This window comes from Semicossyphus pulcher, unplaced genomic scaffold, assembly GCF_022749685.1.
Source record: "Semicossyphus pulcher isolate SPU_LCO1_2020_fin unplaced genomic scaffold, fSemPul1.0.p SCAF_3, whole genome shotgun sequence".
NCBI classification, from domain to species: Eukaryota; Metazoa; Chordata; class Actinopteri; order Labriformes; family Labridae; genus Semicossyphus; species Semicossyphus pulcher.
The window spans coordinates 5325765-5335943 of NW_027211704.1; positions in this window are offsets into that span (position 1 = coordinate 5325765).

The window sequence follows — 10179 nt, forward strand, 5'->3', positions numbered from 1 at the left end:
TGAATAGTATGATAGCTATGAAGACAAATATGGTTAACGTCATGGTGGCATGACAAAACCGTAAAAGATTCATCCTCTCGGGAAACCTTGACTGTCTGAACAAAATGAGATCACAATTTATCAAATTATCTCTCAGTCTGTAGTGGTGCACCGCCCAGCTGACATCATATCACCAGCTTTACTTCATAGCAAAACCAAGTGAACAGTACTGAGGGAACGGCCTTGAGAATCTAACATTACAGGGCAACCTTTCTAAGTACTGAGTCACCCCGCAGCTAACCCCTTCAAAATACAACACGTCTCTGGCCTTAGGATCCAGATTTACAACTGTAGCCGTGTTGTACAACAACAATGCTTAATCCAGTTGGTGCACTATAGAATAATGAAAACCAGCTTTTCTGGTCCACTTAACTTTAAAACAGCCCTTAGTCAGTGAACAGACGGAAAACCTTAATAACAGCAGGAAATATGCTGGGTGTCCTCCCTTTCTCGGCAAGATCTCCACTTTCTAAAATCACAGGCATTAATTTCCCCTCTTTCACACACTGTTTTATTTTCCACTGCACAAGTTCAGAACCACACCCGCCCTGGCTCGCACCATCACTCACAGAAGAACTGTTTATCTCCCAAATATAAACTTGTTTTGACAGCTGAACATTCAGGCATTTTTACAAGTGTTCAGTGAAAGCAGAGAGAATTTGAAAATGTCTTAAGTTTAATCCTTTAATTTAAAATGAATGGCCAGGAGTGCAGTTCAGAGGCTCTCCCATGACATACGATTTGACTTCCTGTTTCCTGTTTGTGAAGAACGGGAACATGGTGATGACATATGTGTCCATCCTCTTTGGGGCATTACAGGAATTCACCTTGATCTCACACTTTCACTTTACGTTTTGTACTGTACTAAAACATAAAAAATACCATAATAGCCAATAGATATACCATAATGTAAAACAGGATATCAGCATGTTTCGTACCTTTTGTGTTCAGGGGCATCTTTTGGTCATTCACACATTTATAAAGACTTAATGTGCTCATGATTCAAGTGACAGCAATAAAATACCATAAAGAATAATAGTAATTTTCCTACATAAGCCATGTATTTATTTCATCTTTAAGGCTGTCATTCACATATTTAAAGTCCTCTCATTCAGCATGTGTACACATGAAAACAGAAATTAAGTGTACTACATATTTTTTAAGTGAACAGATGCTTCATGGGGCATTTATTGTTATATTATCTGTTGATAATTGTTACAATGTTACAATTTCATTTAGCAGACGCTTTTATCCATAGCGACGTACATCTGAGAGTTAATACCACACAGGCAACCATCAAGACAGGAGGGAACAAGGTCAGTAAGTGCCAACCAACAGCTTCAAGTGCGATCGGACACAGGTGCGGACAGGCAGTGCACAGGGTGTTTTTTTTTTTATATTAATCAACATCAACAACATCATTTTTATTGCTGAATTTGATGTGAGAGGCAGCAAGGAGCCAGTGGAGGGATATGAACAGTGGAGTGATGTGCTGCTTTGGGTTGGTTGAAGACCAGTCGCGCTGCAGCGTTCTGGATCATCCGCAGAGGTTTGAATGTGCACGCAGGAAGGCCTGCCAGAAGGGACTTTCAGTAGTCAATGCGCGATATCATCAAAGCCTGTACCAGCAGTTGTGTTGCATTCTCTGACAGGTAGGGTCTGATCTTCCTGATGTTGTACAGGGCAATCAAGGCCATATCAACTTCCTGTTTCCTGTTTGTGAAGAACGGGAACATGGTGATGACCCTTAAAGGTTAGCTGGTCAGCACTCATGGCAGCCAGTTTCTGGGCAGACATAGTTGGTATGAGTTTGGTTAGTCCAAGCTGAATATTGATCTGTAGCTGGAATGACAAGGAGCTAGGTCTTGGATAGGTTGAGCTGAAGGTGGCATTCTTTCATCCATTTAGGGATATCAGCAAGGCATGACGCGATCTGTGCCGAGGCTGTTGTGTCGCCTGGTGGGAATGACAGGAAGAGCCGGATATCGTCCGCATAGCAGTGGTATGAGAAACCATGGGAGCGAATGATTGCACCAGGTGAGGTGGTATTAAAAAGAGAAGAGGGCCGTGCGCTGACCCTTGAGGGACCCTTGTGGATAAGCTGTGGGGTTTGGACACTTCTCCGTCCTAAGATACTCTAAAAGATCTCCCTGAGTTTATATGATGTCACCCCGTCATATAAACAATGTGATAAATCATCCGCTTTGGCTCTTATGTGTCATAACAAATGTAAATCAAACAGCTAAGGCCTTCATGTGGGTCAAACATTTACTTACTAACTTCTAATCTAATTCTAATCGCTAATGAGTGTTGAATAATAATCAGATAAATACCTGTAAGTGCTTATATAAGTGAGTGATATTGAAAAAGCTTTTTTTTTAGCAGCATGCAGACATTTACAGTAACGTATAAGGGTGCTTACTTCAAAATCCATCATTCTCTGTGAGGAAGTTTTAAATAAAAGCAGAACAACTTTTATCTGGCTCCCATTCAATAACTTATGGTTAGTTTTTATGGTGTCAGGGCACACAGAGGAGGAAATCCTCCCATCATCCCTGCGTGAGACTCCCCTCTCATGTGGTCAAAGATGACTGGAGGGGGGGAACTTCACTGCAGAGGAAGTGCTGCAGTTTAACTCATGAGGTAAACAAGAAAATCTATTACAGCACACACTCACATGTGTTTCTGGTGTATTGTGTTGTAAACATGGCAACCCAACTGGTAGACATACTGAGTCACTTGTGTCACGACACACGTGTTGAGCGTGTTAATGGCACAGCAGACGTAGCTTTGGGGAAAATACAAAAAACAATAAAAGAGGATGAAGCCACTTGTTGATGAAAGGCTCGTCTTTAAAGTTGTTCTCATGAGATCGGCGGATGGAGATCTTTAAACTAAGACAAACAAGACATAAACGGTTCCCACTGAGGCCTCGCCTGCACACGAGGAACAGATGTTTAGCGAGAATAACCCGCTATCAGTGTGGCAGCTATCTCAAAGTAAATGTTTACACGCTTTATTAGAGTCTCTCTTGTGTCTTCAACAGAATGGATTATCAGTTTTATATGAGCAGCTAACTCCCACTTTTACCCCAGTGAGAGAGGATGAATGTACACGAATATCAGAAGAGAATCACCCTGTGGGCTTTCTGAGGACAGGTGTGGAAAATTAGCTTGTTGATACAAACACTAAATATAATGCATCTGGTTCTTGTGCAAATTGTATGCCGCAGTTCCAACGCTATTGCTATATCAATTGGGCTATATCAATGCTAATTTCACGCTTCATATTTCACTCTGTGATACCTGTGGAGTAGCTTAGCATAATTTACAGATATATTTTTCTCATTTTTCTCACTCTGGTGCTCTGGTCAGGCCCTCGTACAGCCTCTGCCTGAAACCACTCAGTCAGCTCTGTCCCTTTAAGAAACCCCGCCCCTACAAGCCAGCTTTCTTCTGATTGGCCAGCTCTCTGAAGCCTGCTGAGGCTGCTCTGTGTGACATCAAAAAGTGAAACTGTGGGAAGCCTGGCATTCACAGCAGCCTGCAGAAAAGCCTTGAGATTACTCCAACATGCTTTTACCTACATATTTGAAACTTCACCCACATTTAGTCTGGACAACCACCATTGTAACATTATATATATACGTCTTAAAATGTGAAACAGCATAATACTCCCTCTTTAAATAAAGAATTTCATGACCCAAAACGACACTAATACAAAATACTGACACTAAGGATGGAGAAACGTCGCTAACAGTGGCAGCATTAACAAAATGTCGGTGTAAAAATTAAGGTTGTAATATTAAAGCACCAAACTGCAGATGTCAGTTTAAGCTAGCCTGTGTAGCTAACAGCAGCCATGTTAGCTGAAGCACCAATGACAAAACATAAGAACTGTTGCATGAAGGAGCTTTTATACTCGCTGTTCTGAGTGTCAAACAGCCTCTGATATCCCCGAGGGTTGCATCTGGAACTTTTTGACACCAACAAGCTGACATCCATGCTAACACAAAACAGCAATACGAGTATTACCAGACCTCTACAGCAGCACAATACACGCAAACACATGATAAAAGGAATTTGACTGGGTTTACATTGCTCTTATTGTACCGACACAAAACAATAGAGTTAAACACAGGTCACAAACAATATACTGCCTGAAGAGATCTACATTTAAAATATATATTAAAAGTATGTATATACAGATTATATTATATTCTATATTATTATATTCTATAATATGAAACAACAACAAACCTTGAGGACAATAAGACAACAGTGCAGTGGTGGAAAGGGCGATGAAATAAATAGAACATAGCTGTGTAACAGGTGGCTTAAACCTACATGAGGTGTGCAGGTTTTTATAATATATACAGTATGTACAGTGTGCAAGAGAAGTATTAACATATATATGGAGATTAGTGAACATTAACCATCATAAGAAAGTCGTAAGCTACACATCAGACACATATCTGAAAACATCTGTATTTAATTTAAACTTTTTTTTAAGTGTTACGCCTCACACTAAGTTGGCCCACTGGGGCGAAAAACAACCCCAAAACAGCCCCAACAAAATCACATAAAACACCTTAAAACACTTAAATCCATGTGTTTAAATAATTAACCGACAAACAACCGAATCATTAATCAAAGGCCAACGATGGACCAAAATAACACAACAAATGCTCCCTGTCTGAGAGGCAACAACACAAAAGCCTCTGTCTTCTGACGTCAGCGATTTAGTTTTAAACACTGTTCAAAGGCCAGGTGCACCTCAGATTCGCCTGCAGAGCTGAGACAACAGGAGGGGAAGAGGGGCAAACAGGACATGGAAACATATAGCGGAAGCCTGTGTACATTATACAGCACATTAAAGCACAACACAGCTGTTCCTGTAGGTCAATTTAAAACTATGATTACAAACTCCTCCTGTTTTATCGGTGCTCCTCTTTTCTCTCTGCTTGTTACTTTTTTCTTTACTCATTTTTTATCTTTATAGTGAGGCTAAACGAGGGCTCTATTCTTGTTCCAACAGTGCTTCTCTTCTCCATGCCTGTGCTAACCGGTCTTAAGTTATAATTACTGCTCTTCCTCCTAAATCTGCTGAGCTCAGAGGAAATCCTGACTGTACAGTAGCTTTACGCAACCAGAGACACCAGTCACCCTTGCCACATCACAGTGAAGCTGGCGCAGCACGTCAGAGCAGGCCGGGTCCAATGAAAACTGATGCTGCTGCAGCCTGATGATGTCATGTTTCATTGGGACACTCCTCATGACTCACGCTCGCTGCTCCAGAGTGAAACAGCATGAAACAGACAGAAAAATAGACTGTTTGCTTGTTGATATAGCAACACTCTGCTATGAATACATCCTTAGCAAGTTGCCAGGTTGGTGTCTTGCAAGGATAAAAATAAGGTCATGCTGCGGCCTCCTTTCAAGTGTAGTCTTTCAGCCTTTTAAAGTTAGATTTGACTCTGCGCTTCACATCACTTAACCCTCGGAGTGAGGAGGTCAGCAGGTAGAGAGGAGCCATCAGAAAGATGGACGATAAAACTCAGCAGTTAACAGGTGGAAAATGTCAACCAAAGGTTTGAGCAGCTGTGAGGATACGTTTTAGATTCTGGTGGTTCAGCAGGGTCACATAAATTAAATTATTGACAGATCTGTGATTCATAGCGCAAAAAGTAGCGGTGAAAAAATGCTCAAAAATGTGCATGGCATTTGGTTGGTGCAGCGACTTTCACTGCTAATTCTGTTGCTCTTTAACACCAGTGTCAAAGGTCAAGTGGACAAATTAGGCTTGTCATTCCTTGAACCAGGTCTGTCTTTTGTAAAAATGCTAATTAAGTTTGAGCTCCATTATGTTGTTATGAGCAACAGAGTCTCCTTCAACCAGATTATTTCATAAGCGTGGAACATTTTTAAGACAGGACAAGGGTTGTTTGAGCAGTGAATGCACACGTGTTGTTGCTCAACGCTGCTGATTCATTGTGTGACGCCATTTCTGTTTGTTCATTTATGTGAAAGTTTTTATACTTTTCAGCCAGGCCTCCTCTGTACAAGAGATTTTGTATCTTAATAGTAGCATTCCTGATAAAATAGGTCAAATTACAGAATAAAAATAAGATTATATTAAAAAAAATAATGGAAACATTTATGTAGAAATAAATAATGTGACACTTGGCAGCAATGTTTTAGTAATTTCCATCCATTATCTATACTGCGTCTCCTGTTCAGGGTTGTGGGATGCTGGAGCCTATCCCAGCTTTCATTGGGCGAGAGGCGGGGTTACACCTAGACTGATCGCCCAGACAACCTTTGACGCTCACACTCGCACCTACGGGCAATTTAGAGTCACCAATTAACAAGCATATCTTTGGACTGTGGGAGAAAGCCGGAGTATCCACGCATGCACTGGCCCTCCTCGTCCGAACCAGGATTCGAACCAAGAACCTTCTTGTTGCGAGGCGACAGCGCTAACCACTGCACCGCCGTGCATCCCTTATTATAAATAAATACAATTTAAAAAGCGCCAAAAACGGCATCAACCAAACTTACCATTAAGCTGAATAAACGCTTCTCTAGTGTAGTGAAAAAATCACGATTAAATTACGTCCATGAAGGATGGATTTGATGTACAGCTTTTGCATTTTTTATTAATTGTTAAACTTTAAAGGCATTGTTTTAATAATCAAATTGGTGTTGGCACAGTCTTTAATATGAAAGCATAAACGCCTGCTGCATTTGACTGCATAAGTTTAATCTAGGTGTGCCTAATTAGCTGGCTCAGTGCAGACTCTTTTTCTTTTATGTGACATTATACGGGGTTAGTATTTGGGTTAATCATTCATTTTAATTAAGTCTCGCGCTCGTGTATTCAAAAAGACAACTGTGTTAATGTGTCTGTCAGACGTCAGACGTGTGCAGGGTAACAGGCCTGACAGTTCAGCCCTGATTCCCCGTCTGCTCTTCATGTAATGAAGCGTGAGAGCGTCGGGCGGGCGTGTATTAAAAGATGACATGCTATAATTACATTTCATTTAAAGCTCAGAAGAACTGACTCTGTGACAGGGTGTAATTCTGTCTGTCTCATTAATCGCTGAAGAGATGTGACATGAGGCTGTGAAATGCAATATATCAAACACAAAGAAGTTACATCACTATAACATTACTATAAGTTCAGATAACATAACAGCGCCATTTAAAGGATGAGACATAATAAATAAAAGACTTTACAACTTTGAGTGGGATTTATTAATGAAAATACAGCATGAAGCTAAGGACAACATGTGATCATTTTACTACATTTTACTGCAGATCCAACAAAAATACTTGTTTTACCTCACCTGTTTCACTCAAATTTTCTCGTCTTTATTGTTCCAGTTTGTTCCTCCTGACTTCATTCTGTAGCTTTTTTAACTAATGCTTTTAAAAGGCACTCCTGAATTCAGCTCCTAAATCAAGTCAAAAGCCCCAAATTCTGCCTATAAGCATTGTTTTATCATAGGTCGAAATATTCATGTTTAACTCCGGACTTAATTTAAAGTAACAAAACCCTGAGGGGCAGGGCGCTTTTATTTTGTAGGAGACAGACGAAGAGGCAGGTTTTTTTTTACGCAATATGCAGATTTTTCTTAACTTTTGCTAAATAATAATAATGGACTGCACGGTGGTGCAGTGGTTAACGCCTCACAGCTAGAAGGTTTCTGGTTTGAATCCTGGTTTGGATGTTGGGGGCCTTGCATGAGTGGATTCCCGCCAGCTTCCTCCCACAGTCCAAAGACATGCTCGTTGGGTTCATTGGTGGCTCTAAAATTGCCCGTAGGTGTGAATATAAACGTGAAAGGTTGTCTGTGTGTCAGTCCTGTGATTGACTGGAGATCAGTCCAGGGTGTAACCCCGCCTCTCGCCCAATGACAGCTTGTACAGCCTCCAGCCCTCCACGACTGCATGAATAATAATAATGTTTTTTCTCCTCGATGACAATAATTACATATCTTACAAGGTTTTGAAAACAAATACGTTTACATTTTGCTGCAGTGGTTGTTACTTGAAGCTTTCTTGGGCTCCCCTTGTACTCGAGTCGGTGGTCCTGGTAAGTTAAATATGTCGGTATGATTAGAGTTAATATTTAAATATAAGGAAAAACTCACACATTTGAAAACTCTTCACTGAGCAGATACACAAACTCTGAACTACTGAAGCACTGAAGCAAATAATCTACATCTTTATCATCTGCTCTTGAAAGAAAAGTACAGCACAAGATGACTGTAGCAGGAACTTACACACAGCACTCTTTCGTCATGGTAACGTGGTTAAAGCAGAAACTGAATGCTTTAGAAATTAAGTTGTGTTCCAGTTTTCTTGATCTTGTCAATGATTTTAGAAAACCTGATATCCTTGGATGTAAGCGTGGATTAAAGCTCAATGCTGCCATCTCCTGGTTCTTTAAGGGAACACGTCATGCAGCTGACGTATCAGAGGCCTTGTTGATATTCCCTCCACATTGTAACCGATTTCAAATGGTGCTAGACATGATGGAAACTCTGAACACCAGAAGAAAACGGTCAGCCCTGGTGAGAGGGGGTCAGACAGGCGCAAGACAGGACTGGAGCTGCAGAGAGAACTGATCCAGAGAAGCATCGGACATCATCAGCGGATATCTCCTTAACGTCTACGTAGCTACGGAAGCCCTGAGTGGACATGCATCCATACATTTTATTAACTTAGTTTTCCTTTGAGTAATTTCCAGTTGTTTCTCGAGATCTCCACATATTTAACTTCTATCTCGAGATAACAAGAAAGGTAAGTCGAGTTCTCAAGAAAACAACAGAAATCACTCATCTCCGGAAAACTGTAATAAAAAAAGAAAAAAAAAAGTATGGATGCCTGTCCAGTTTGAGCTTCCGTAGTATCCTTAATGTAAAATATTGTAAAACCTTTTGGGTGTAAAGTATGCTATGTATGCTAATCCTAAATCTTCCGGTGACTTAGTGAGTGAGGTGTCCCAGTCGTCATTCCTGGAGTCTGTTCCCGCTCAAGAACACCGATTTCAAATGGTGCTAGATGGGATTTTATACTCTAAGACACCATCTGAAACCAGTTCCCTGGGGAGGACGCGTCGTCCGGAAGCCATGTCCTCTTCTGTAATTAGAAAAAAAAGCATTACCGTCATCACTCTTTAATGACTGATTTACATAATGTCCTGAATGAGAGCTGGGACTGTTCACATCAGATAATCAACATGGTGCATGGGTTTCACCAACAGAATTCTAATGCTGTGAATAAAAGTGGCTAATTCCATTAGCTGGTACAATTTAGTTAGTGTGAAGGAATATAACGACATTTATTCCAATTTAATTCCCCGTTACACAGATGTTCCTTTCCAGTGTCGCTCCAAACTGCTAAATGTAGAGTCTGCTTTGTTCGTAATGAAGGAAACATGTTAGAGGATGCTCATCCACTTTCTGCTTTCAGAAGAGAGAGAGAAACTTGGACATAGGACCAGGTGACGGCATGCTGCACTGCACAAATGGACAAGAAATACAGAAATACTACGCAGGCAGTGAGGTGAGTTTGTTTTTGTTCTGGCTGCATTCACAGCGGAAAACTAATACCACCTCTTTAAAGCCGAGATGTGTTTCTTCTCCTGACTATTTGATAGCAAGAAGTCATGCAGGAATAAAACATTTTTGACTATGTAAACGTCTGCAGTTTGTTTGAAAAGTCGTCTTCAAGCTGCAGTTTGGTGTTGAAATGTGTTGACAACCCTGGTATGAACTTTTGTATATATAATAGGCAAACAGAGTACGCACCTCGTCTATGACGCACACTTTGAAGTGAAATATCTGCACAAACTACATCTTACTGACTTTGAAAACTAATATGTGCTACGAACTAGGGTGGGAATTACCAGAGAACATTAAGGTTATCAAAATAATTTAGTCAAGATACAAATTAAATTTTAACTAGTTTGTGTTATGAGTATTGCGATAAGATTAATTGTATTTATTAACTTTTTTCACGCCGACCCGGCTCCGGATAAGCTGAAGAAAATGGATGGATAACTTTTTCAACTGCAAATGACATCTCCAAAGGAAAACTTTGTAAACATCTGTTTTATCTTAAAGAGCAGCTC